Source organism: Oncorhynchus gorbuscha, unplaced genomic scaffold, assembly GCF_021184085.1.
Source record: "Oncorhynchus gorbuscha isolate QuinsamMale2020 ecotype Even-year unplaced genomic scaffold, OgorEven_v1.0 Un_scaffold_675, whole genome shotgun sequence".
In the NCBI taxonomy this organism is placed as follows: Eukaryota; Metazoa; Chordata; class Actinopteri; order Salmoniformes; family Salmonidae; genus Oncorhynchus; species Oncorhynchus gorbuscha.
The window spans coordinates 337,681-350,184 of NW_025745761.1; the positions used below are offsets into that span (position 1 = coordinate 337,681).

General features: G+C 46.4%; 1 pseudogene; it reads left to right on the forward strand.

The window, feature by feature from the left end:
* The window catches only part of LOC124019769, a 110,054-nt pseudogene that overhangs the window by 47,146 nt on the left and 50,404 nt on the right, over positions 1 to 12,504 (forward strand).

Consider the following 12,504-nt stretch of genomic DNA (forward strand, 5'->3'; position numbering starts at 1 on the left):
CCCCCAAGCTGTTCCCCCAAGCTGTTCCCCCAACATGTTGCCCCAACATGTTCCCCAACAAGCTGTTCCCCCAACAAGCTGTTCCTCCAACATGTTCCCCAACAAGCTGTTCCTCCAACATGTTCCCCCAAGCTGTTCCCCCAACGAGCTGTTCCCCCAACGAGCTGTTCCCCCAACGAGCTGTTCCCCCAACGAGCTGTTCCCCCAAGAAGCTGTTCCCCCAACGAAGCTGTTCCCCCAAGAAGCTGTTCCCCCAAGCTGTTCCCCCAAGCTGTTCCCCCAACATGTTCCCCCAACATGTTCCCCCAACAAGCTGTTCCCCCAACAAGCTGTTCCTCCAACAAGCTGTTCCTCCAACAAGTTCCCCCAAGCTGTTCCTCCAACATGTTCCCCCAACGAGCTGTTCCCCCAACGAGCTGTTCCCCCAAGAAGCTGTTCCCCCAAGAAGCTGTTCCCCCAAGAAGCTGTTCCCCCAAGAAGCTGTTCCCCCAACATATTCCCCCAACATGTTCCCCCAAGCTGTTCCCCCAAGCTGTTCCCCCAAGCTGTTCCCCCAACATGTTCCCCCAACATGTTCCCCCAACATGTTCCCCCAACAAGCTGTTCCCCCAACATGTTCCCCCAACAAGTTCCCCCAACAAGCTGTTCCTCCAACATGTTCCCCCAACATGTTCCCCCAACATGTTCCCCCAACGAGCTGTTCCCCCAACGAGCTGTTCCCCCAACGAGCTGTTCCCCCAAGAAGCTGTTCCCCCAACATATTCCCCCAAGCTGTTCCCCCAACAAGCTGTTCCCCCAACAAGCTGTTCCCCAAGCTGCTCACCAACAGTAACTCTCATCTCTTCCTGTCTTCTCTTGCAGCAGTAAGTCAGTGTTGGAGGTCTGTCCTGACTGAAGAGGAGACCCACTACACACACAATCACATCATCAGCTTTTAAATACACACACATTCATCATAATGGTAGGTTCATATCTGTTGGTTTCAATTCAGCTGAATGAATGAATGAAACAGCTTCTGGAATGAAACAGTTTGGTGGAACCAGTTTCTAGTTGTGCAGGCTAGCTAAACCTTCAGTGTGAATTTCAACACTAACTTCACAGGTACACATTACATTTCCTCTCGGAGAAACTGGCCTGTCACTGTCTGTAACCATTCCCCTGAATGACCTATTTCCTGTCTGAGAGACTGGCCTGTTCCTGTTTGGAACATTCCCCTGAATGACCTGTTTCCTCTCAGAGAGACTGGCGTTCCTGTCTGGAACATTCCCCTGAATGACCTGTTTCCTCTCAGAGAGACTGGCCTGTTCCTGTCTGGAACATTCCCCTGAATGACCTGTTTCCTCTCAGAGAGACTGGCCTGTTCCTGTCTGGAACATTCCCTGAATGACCTGTTTCCTCTCAGAAAGACTGGCCTGTTCCTGTCTGGAACGTTCCCCTGAATGACCTGTTTCCTCTCAGTCCTCATTGACTGGAGCAGTGGCCTGGCTGTCTGCTCTCTCTGCTGGGGCTGAAGAGGGAGGCAGTGTTTAATCAGCTACTCCATAATCCACACCTGGGATCACACAAAGATACTGTTGCTGCTGTGGGTAGTCTGCTTGAAATAGCAGAATTAGATCTGTGTGAATGTAGTCTAGAATGGATGTCTCTGTTTGACCCCAAACAGTCATTATTTTGACTTTCATCTCTCCCCCTCTCCCCTCTCCCCTCTCCTCTCTCCTCTCCCCTCTCCCTTCTCTCTCCCCTCTCTCTTCTCTCCCCTCTCTTCAGGGAGGTGTATGATGACTGAAGCTGCAGGGCTATGGCCAGCGAACCCCTCGAAGGCTTCCATGAGGTCAACTTGGCGTCACCCACCACCCCTGACCTCCACGGATTGACCTCCGACACCAGACCCCAATGTCACAGCGCCCCTTCCAGCGCCCTGTACCGTACACCCTCCCTCAGCTCCAGCCCCTGCCCCCCCAACGCCCTGCGAGCCGACCAGCTGCCCACCCAGCCCATCTACTCTGCCCCTAGGCTACTGGGCAGCACAGAACCCCACAATGGAAGGTCAGGAAGAAACCGTCCTGGAGAAACAGACTTATAGTACCTGGCCCATGACAACCACAATGTAAAGAGATAGTACCTGGCCCATGGCAACCACAATGTAAAGAGATATAGTACCTGGCCCATGGCAACCACAAGGTAAAGAGACATATAGTACCTGGCCCATGACAACCACAATGTAAAGAGACATATAGTACCTGGCCCATGACAACCACAATGTAAAGAGACATATAGTACCTGGCCCATGACAACCACAATGTAAAGAGACATATAGTACCTGGCCCATGACAACCACAATGTAAAGAGACATATAGTACCTGGCCCATGACAACCACAATGTAAAGAGACATATAGTACCTGGCCCATGACAACCACAATGTAAAGAGACATATAGTACCTGGCCCATGACAACCACAATGTAAAGAGACATATAGTACCTGGCCCATGACAACCACAATGTAAAGAGACATATAGTACCTGGCCCATGACAACCACAATGTAAAGAGACATATAGTACCTGGCCCATGATGACCACAATGTAAAGAAATATGTTACCTGGCCCATGACGACCACCACAATGTAAAGATATATAGTACCTGGCCCATGACAACCACAATGTAAAGATATATAGTACCTGGCCCATGATGACCACAATGTAAAGAAATATGTTACCTGGCCCATGACGACCACCACAATGTAAAGATATATGTTACCTGGCCCATGACGACCACAATGTAAAGAGATATATTACCTGGCACATGACGACCACAACGACCACAATGTAAAGAGATATAGTACCTGGCCCATGACAACCACAATGTAAAGAGATACTAGAGAGAAATCTTGCAGGTGCTGTTTTAAATGATGCCATGATGTCTGCTAGGATCTCGTTACACAGTGCAGTCGGTATTAACCAGGCAATGTATTCTATACAAGTCAAGGGTTCCACTAAGCAGTGTTCAGTGACACTTAAAACGTACTATTGATGACTAGCCCACTGGGATGCTAATTCATACATTAAAACATGCTTACTAGGCTTAAAATGTCCAACCAGGTAATGATAGCTGGATCATTATCACCACTAATCATACAGTCAATAGTGTTGATCAGTGATGACTGATTGATCCCTGTAGTAATCAGCCAACCCTCCTATACGCTTACATTAGTTTACCCATGATTCCTTGCAGCGTTCCGGGGTTGGAACCCCCCGTCCGGTCAGAGGCGGAGTCAGCAGAAGGGGTGTTCCTGTCTGGAGAGGAAGGGGAGGATTCTCTGAGTCTGACCAATGACAGCCTGTCCCGCCTCCGCAGCCCCTCAGTCATGGAGATCAGAGAGAAAGCCAATGAGAGACTGAAGGAGGAGCTAGCCAAGGCACAGAGGGTAAGAGACCACACACACACACTGTGCCCATGTCATGTGTATGTTCCCTCAGGTTGTGTGTCTACTAGTTGAATGGTCTCACATCAGTTGATAACAGAGTGAAATCCACGCAGAAGGATTGTGTGGTTCTCCTCTCCTCATCAAAGCAGCCATGTTGAAATCAACGGCAGGGGACCAACATGTTCCTCCTGTGTTCTCTGAAATTACCCCACAAGCCTCTTGCCAATGTTTATTTTTAACCCGACGCTCCTGAATGCTGCTTTCTCCAGCCAACTCTGATGAGTGAGAACTATCACTGCCTCGTAACCAGAGTTTGAATGGGCGTGTTGGAACGGAAGGGGTTGGGCCTGAGCAGGCAAGGTGATTGGTTGACCAGTGATTCTACAGGAACAGTGCTTTGTTCAGTCTGATGATCTATTCCATGTTACCATGTTATTATCAGCCTCTTCGTTCAAATCAAATTCTATTGGTCACATACACAGGGTTAGCAGATGTTATTGGTCACATACACATGGTTAGCAGATGTTATTGGTCACATACACATGGTTAGCTGATGTTATTGGTCACATACACATGGTTAGCAGATGTTATTGGTCACATACACAGGGTTAGCAGATGTTATTGGTCACATACACAGGGTTAGCAGATGTTATTGGTCACATACACAGGGTTAGCAGATGTTATTGGTCACATACACATGGATAGCAGATGTTATTGGTCACATACACAGGGTTAGCAGATGTTATTGGTCACATACACAGGGTTAGCAGATGTTATTGGTCACATACACATGGATAGCAGATGTTATTGGTCACATACACAGGGTTAGCAGATGTTATTGGTCACATACACATGGATAGCAGATGTTATTGGTCACATACACATGGTTAGCAGATGTTATTGGTCACAGTCACATGGTTAGCAGATGTTATTGGTCACATACACAGGGTTAGCAGATGCTATTGGTCACATACACATGGTTAGCAGATGTTATTGGTCACATACACAGGGTTAGCAGATGTTATTGGTCACATACACAGGGTTAGCAGATGTTATTGGTCACATACACAGGGTTAGCAGATGTTATTGGTCACATAGACAGGGTTAGCAGATGTTATTGGTCACATACACAGGGTTCGCAGATGTTATTGGTCACATACACATGGTTAGCAGATGTTATTGGTCACAGTCACATGGTTAGCAGATGTTATTGGTCACATACACATGGTTAGCAGATGTTATTGGTCACATACACGTGGTTAGCAGATGTTATTGGTCACATACACATGGTTAGCAGATGTTATTGGTCACATACACATGGATAGCAGATGTTATTGGTCACATACACAGGGTTAGCAGATGTTATTGGTCACATACACATGGATAGCAGATGTTATTGGTCACATACACAGGGTTAGCAGATGTTATTGGTCACATACACATGGATAGCAGATGTTATTGGTCACATACACATGGTTAGCAGATGTTATTGGTCACAGTCACATGGTTAGCAGATGTTATTGGTCACATACACATGGTTAGCAGATGTTATTGGTCACATACACATGGTTAGCAGATGTTATTGGTCACATACACATGGTTAGCAGATGTTATTGTAGGTGTAGCTAAATGCTTATGCTTCTAGATCTGACAGTGCAGCAGTATCTAACAGGTAATATCTAAATATTCCACAACAAAACCTAATACACACAATCTAGTAAAGGAACAGGATGTTAATATATTGAGTGAGAGGTTATTTTCCTGACACCACACCACACACTGTAGGCTGTCTCGTCGTTGTTGGTAATCAAGCCTACTACTGTAGTGTTGTCTAAACTTGATGATTGAGTTGGAGGCGTGCATGGCCACGCAGTCATGGGTGAACAGGTTGTACAGGAGAGGGCTGAGAACGCACCCTTGTGGAGCTCCAGTGTTGAGCATCGATGGAGTGGAGATGTTGTTTCCTACCATCACCACCTGGGTGCAGCCCATCAGGAAGTCCAGGACCCAGTTGCACAGATCGGGTTCGAGACCCAGGGTATCAAGTTTATGATGAGTTTGGAGGGCACTATGCTGTTGAATGCTGAGCTGTAGTCAATGAACAGCATTCTTACATAGGTATTCCTCTTGTCCAGATGGCGATTGCATCATCTGTGGACCTTTTGGGGCGGTAAGCAAATTGTGGTGGGTCTAGGGTATCAGGTGGGGTGGAGGTAATATGATCCTTGACTAGTCTCTCAAAGCACTTCATGATGACGGAGGTGAGTGCTACGGAGCGATAGTCGTTTAGCTCAGTTACCTTAGCTTTCTTGGGAACAGGAACAATGGTGGCCATCTTGAAGCATGTGGGGACAGCAGACTGGGATAGGGTGTGATCGAATATGTCCGTAAACACACCAGCCAGCTGGTCTGCGCATGCTCTGAGGACGCGGCTAGGGATGGCGTCTGGGCCGGCAGCCTTGCGAGGGTTAACACTTTTAAATGTTTTACTCACATCGGCCATGGAGAAGGAGAGCCCACAGTCTTTGGTAGCGGGCCGTGGCGGTGGCACTGTATTGTCCTCAAAGCGAGCAAAGAAGTTGTTTAGTTTGTTTGGAGTAAGACGTCTGCGACAGGGCTGTTTTCTTTGTTGTAATCCGTGATTGTCTGTAGCCACATACGTCTCGTGTCTGAGCTGTTGAATTACGACTCCACTTTGTCTCTATACTGATGCTTAACTTGTTTGATTGTCTTACGGAGGGAATAACTACACTGTTTGTATACGTCCATGTTTCCCAGTCTCCTTGCCATGATTAAATGCGGTGGTACGTGCTTTCAGTTTTGTGCGAAAGCTGCCATCATTTCACGGTTTCTGTTTAGGGAAGGTTTTAATATTTGCAGTGGGTACAACATCTTCTTATAAACTCTCTCACCGAGTCAGCGTGTACGTCAATGTCATTGTCTGAGGCTACCCGGAACATCCCAGTCCACGTGATCGAAACAATCTTGAAGCGTGGAATCCAATTAGTCAGACCAGCGTTGGATAGACCTAAGCACGGGCGCTTCCTGTTATAGTTTATGCCTGTAGGATGGGAGCAACAAGATGGAGTCATGGTCAGATTAGCCAAAAGGAGGGCGGGGGAGAGCCTTGTATGTATCATGGAAGTTAGAGTAGCAGTGGTAAAGCGTGTTACTCACTCGTGTACTGCAATCGATATGCTGATAGAATTTAGGTATCCTTGTTCTCGAATTAGCTTTGTTAAAATCCCCAGCTACAATAAATGCAGCCTCAGGATATATGGGTTTTCAAGTTCCTTGATGGCTGTCTTGGTATCCGCTTGCGGGGAATATACACGGCAGTGGCGATAACCGAGTAGAGTTCTCTTGGGAGTTAATACGGCCTGCATTTTATTGTGAGGAACTCTAGGTCAGGTGAACAAAAGGTGAAACAGAGTATGTTACAACCCCAGATATCTCTTTGGAAAGTATCTCTTGCCCTGATTTTGTCTTCTTCGTTAACTAGGGACCGGACATTAGCGAGTAATGTACTCGGAAGCTTTGGGTGGTGTGCGCGCATCCGAAGCCTCACTAGAAGACCGCTCCGGCACCCTCTCCTCCTCCTTTGTTTTGGATCGGCCTCTGGAATCAGTTCAAATGCCCTGGGAGGTGCAGACAAAGGATCCGCTTTGGGAAAGTCGTATTCCTGGTCGTATTCCTGGTCGTAATTCCTGGTCGTATTCCTGGTCGTATTCCTGGTCGTATTCCTGATCGTATTCCTGGTTGTGCTGGCAAGTTGACGTCTCTCTGATATTCAATACTGACTGTATGTAACAACACTTAAGGTTTTCTGGGCTAACAATGTAAGAAATAATACTTTAGAAAAAAAAAAATACTACGCAGTTTCCTAAGGACTAGAAGCGACGCTGCCATCTCAATAGGCGCCATCTCAATAGGCGCCATCTCAATAGGCGCCATCTCAATAGGCGCCATCTCAATAGGCGCCATCTCAATAGGCGCCATCTCAATAGGCGCCATCTCAATAGGCGCCATCTCAATAGGCGCCATCTCAATAGGCGCCATCTCAATAGGCGCCATCTCAATAGGCGCCATCTCAATAGGCGCCATCTCAATAGGCGCCATCTTCCTATTCTGCCTCTTTCTTCATTCTGACTCTTTCTTCATTCTGCCTCTTTCTTCATTCTGACTCTTTCTTCATTCTGCCTCTTCATTCTGACTCTTTCTTCATTCTGCCTCTTCATTCTGCCTCTTCATTCTACCTCTTCATTCTGCCTCTTCATTCTGCCTCTTCATTCTGCCTCTTTCTTCATTCTGCCTCTTTCTTCATTCTGACTCTTTCTTCATTCTGCCTCTTTCTTCATTCTGCCTCTTTCTTCATTCTGCCTCTTTCTTCATTCTGCCTCTTTCTTCATTCAGCCTCTTCATTCAGCCTCTTCATTCTGACTCTTTCTTCATTCAGCCTCTTCATTCTGCCTCTTCATTCTGACTCTTTCTTCATTCAGCCTCTTCATTCTGCCTCTTTCTTCATTCTGACTCTTTCTTCATTCAGCCTCTTCATTCTACCTCTTTCTTCATTCTGACTCTTTCTTCATTCAGCCTCTTCATTCTGCCTCTTTCTTCATTCTGCCTCTTTCTTCATTCTGACTCTTTCTTCATTCTGACTCTTTCTTCATTCTGACTCTTTCTTCATTCTGACTCTTTCTTCATTCTGACTCTTTCTTCATTCTGCCTCTTTCTTCATTCTGACTCTTTCTTCATTCAGCCTCTTCATTCTGACTCTTTCTTCATTCTGCCTCTTTCTTCATTCTGCCTCTTTCTTCATTCTGCCTCTTTCTTCATTCTGCCTCTTTCTTCATTCTGACTCTTTCTTCATTCTGACTCTTTCTTCATTCTGACTCTTTCTTCATTCTGACTCTTTCTTCATTCTGCCTCTTCATTCTGCCTCTTCATTCTGCCTCTTCATTCTGCCTCTTCATTCTGCCTCTTCATTCTACCTCTTCATTCTGCCTCTTTCTTCATTCTGCCTCTTTCTTCATTCTGCCTCTTCATTCTGCCTCTTTCTTCATTCTGCCTCTTTCTTCATTCTGCCTCTTTCTTCATTCTGCCTCTTTCTTCATTCTGCCTCTTTCTTCATTCTGACTCTTTCTTCATTCTGCCTCTTTCTTCATTCTGACTCTTTCTTCATTCTGCCTCTTCATTCAGCCTCTTCATTCTGACTCTTCATTCTGACTCTTTCTTCATTCAGCCTCTTCATTCTGCCTCTTTCTTCATTCTGACTCTTTCTTCATTCAGCCTCTTCATTCAGCCTCTTCATTCTGACTCTTTCTTCATTCAGCCTCTTCATTCTGCCTCTTTCTTCATTCTGACTCTTTCTTCATTCTGACACTTTCTTCATTCTGACTCTTTCTTCATTCTGACTCTTTCTTCATTCTGCCTCTTCATTCTGCCTCTTCATTCTGCCTCTTTCTTCATTCTGACTCTTTCTTCATTCTGCCTCTTTCTTCATTCTGCCTCTTCATTCAGCCTCTTCATTCTGACTCTTTCTTCATTCAGCCTCTTCATTCAGCCTCTTCATTCTGACTCTTTCTTCATTCAGCCTCTTCATTCTGCCTCTTTCTTCATTCTGCCTCTTTCTTCATTCTGACTCTTTCTTCATTCTGCCTCTTTCTTCATTCTGCCTCTTTCTTCATTCTGCCTCTTTCTTCATTCTGACTCTTTCTTCATTCTGACTCTTTCTTCATTCTGCCTCTTCATTCTGCCTCTTCATTCTGCCTCTTCATTCTGCCTCTTTCTTCATTCAGCCTCTTCATTCTGCCTCTTTCTTCATTCAGCCTCTTCATTCTGCCTCTTTCTTCATTCTGCCTCTTTCTTCATTCTGCCTCTTTCTTCATTCAGCCTCTTCATTCTGCCTCTTCATTCAGCCTCTTCATTCAGCCTCTTCATTCTGCCTCTTTCTTCATTCTGCCTCTTTCTTCATTCAGCCTCTTCATTCTGCCTCTTTCTTCATTCTGCCTCTTTCTTCATTCTGCCTCTTTCTTCATTCAGCCTCTTCATTCTGCCTCTTTCTTCATTCAGCCTCTTCATTCTGCCTCTTTCTTCATTCAGCCTCTTCATTCTGCCTCTTCATTCAGCCTCTTCATTCAGCCTCTTCATTCAGCCTCTTCATTCTGCCTCTTTCTTCATTCTGCCTCTTTCTTCATTCAGCCTCTTCATTCTGCCTCTTTCTTCATTCTGACTCTTTCTTCATTCAGCCTCTTCATTCTACCTCTTCATTCTGACTCTTTCTTCATTCAGCCTCTTCATTCTGCCTCTTCATTCAGCCTCTATCAGAGCAGCATATTAGAACCACAAACAGGAGTTTGTCACGTGTCAATTATTGCTTCAAACGTTGTTGTTTTTACCTCTGTTTCTTCTGAACATTCTATCTCTTCCCCCTCTACACTGGTGTGCCAGACAGAGTCCAGGTGTCATCTCACTACCTGATTTAGAGATCTCTGGAATGAAATGGTGTGAGAGAGACGCAGCTGCCAGTTGCACCCACATTCTGTCTGTCTCAGTCCTGCTGCTCAGAGCAGGGATGTGTGAGGGAGAAAGAAAGATTGTAAGACGGAAGGAGAGCGAGAGAACGAAAGACAGAAAATCATGAGTGAAAGAGAGAGGGGTGTGAGAGAGACTTGTGGTGCTGAATCACCAGCTAGCTACTGTACTAGAAGGTGGTGCTGAATCACCAGCTAGCTACTGTACTAGAAGGTGGTGCTGAATCACCAGCTAGCTACTGTACTAGAAGGTGGTGCTGAATCACCAGCTAGCTACTGTACTAGGTGGTGCTGAATCACCAGCTAGCTACTGTACTAGAAGGTGGTGCTGAATCACCAGCTAGCTACTGTACTAGAAGGTGGTGCTGAATCACCAGCTAGCTACTGTACTAGAAGGTGGTGCTGAATCACCAGCTAGCTACTGTACTAGAAGGTGGTGCTGAATCACCAGCTAGCTACTGTACTAGAAGGTGGTGCTGAATCACCAGCTAGCTACTGTACTAGAAGGTGGTGCTGAATCACCAGCTAGCTACTGTACTAGAAGGTGGTGCTGAATCACCAGCTAGCTACTGTACTAGAAGGATGTTGGTGCTGAATCACCAGCTAGCTACTGTACTAGAAGGTGGTGCTGAATCACCAGCTAGCTACTGTACTAGAAGGATGTTGGTGCTGAATCACCAGCTAGCTACTGTACTAGAAGGATGGTGCTGAATCACCAGCTAGCTACTGTACTAGAAGGTGGTGCTGAATCACCAGCTAGCTACTGTACTAGAAGGTGGTGCTGAATCACCAGCTAGCTACTGTACTAGAAGGTGGTGCTGAATCACCAGCTAGCTACTGTACTAGAAGGTGGTGCTGAATCACCAGCTAGCTACTGTACTAGAAGGTGGTGCTGAATCACCAGCTAGCTACTGTACTAGAAGGTGGTGCTGAATCACCAGCTAGCTACTGTACTAGAAGGATGTTGGTGCTGAATCACCAGCTAGCTACTGTACTAGAAGGATGTTGGTGCTGAATCACCAGCTAGCTACTGTACTAGAAGGTGGTGCTGAATCACCAGCTAGCTACTGTACTAGAAGGTGGTGCTGAATCACCAGCTAGCTACTGTACTAGAAGGTGGTGCTGAATCACCAGCTAGCTACTGTACTAGAAGGTGGTGCTGAATCACCAGCTAGCTACTGTACTAGAAGGATGGTGCTGAATCACCAGCTAGCTACTGTACTAGAAGGATGTTGGTGCTGAATCACCAGCTAGCTACTGTACTAGAAGGTGGTGCTGAATCACCAGCTAGCTACTGTACTAGAAGGTGGTGCTGAATCACCAGCTAGCTACTGTACTAGAAGGTGGTGCTGAATCACCAGCTAGCTACTGTACTAGAAGGTGGTGCTGAATCACCAGCTAGCTACTGTACTAGAAGGTGGTGCTGAATCACCAGCTAGCTACTGTACTAGAAGGTGGTGCTGAATCACCAGCTAGCTACTGTACTAGAAGGTGGTGCTGAATCACCAGCTAGCTACTGTACTAGAAGGTGGTGCTGAATCACCAGCTAGCTACTGTACTAGAAGGTGGTGCTGAATCACCAGCTAGCTACTGTACTAGAAGGTGGTGCTGAATCACCAGCTAGCTACTGTACTAGAAGGTGGTGCTGAATCACCAGCTAGCTACTGTACTAGAAGGTGGTGCTGAATCACCAGCTAGCTACTGTACTAGAAGGTGGTGCTGAATCACCAGCTAGCTACTGTACTAGAAGGTGGTGCTGAATCACCAGCTAGCTACTGTACTAGAAGGTGGTGCTGAATCACCAGCTAGCTACTGTACTAGAAGGTGGTGCTGAATCACCAGCTAGCTACTGTACTAGAAGGTGGTGCTGAATCACCAGCTAGCTACTGTACTAGAAGGATGTTGTGCTGAATCACCAGCTAGCTACTGTACTAGAAGGATGTTGTGCTGAATCACCAGCTAGCTACTGTACTAGAAGGATGTTGGTGCTGAATCACCAGCTAGCTACTGTACTAGAAGGTGGTGCTGAATCACCAGCTAGCTACTGTACTAGAAGGTGGTGCTGAATCACCAGCTAGCTACTGTACTAGAAGGTGGTGCTGAATCACCAGCTAGCTACTGTACTAGAAGGATGTTGGTGCTGAATCACCAGCTAGCTACTGTACTAGAAGGATGTTGGTGCTGAATCACCAGCTAGCTACTGTACTAGAAGGATGTTGGTGCTGAATCACCAGCTAGCTACTGTACTAGGATGGTGGTGCTGAATCACCAGCTAGCTACTGTACTAGATGGTGGTGCTGAATCACCAGCTAGCTACTGTACTAGGTGGTGCTGAATCACAAGCTAGCTACTGTACTAGGTGGTGCTGAATCACCAGCTAGCTACTGTACTAGAAGGTGGTGCTGAATCACCAGCTAGCTACTGTACTAGAAGGTGGTGCTGAATCACCAGCTAGCTACTGTACTAGAAGGTGGTGCTGAATCACCAGCTAGCTACTGTACTAGAAGGTGGTGCTGAATCACCAGCTAGCTACTGTACTAGAAGGTGG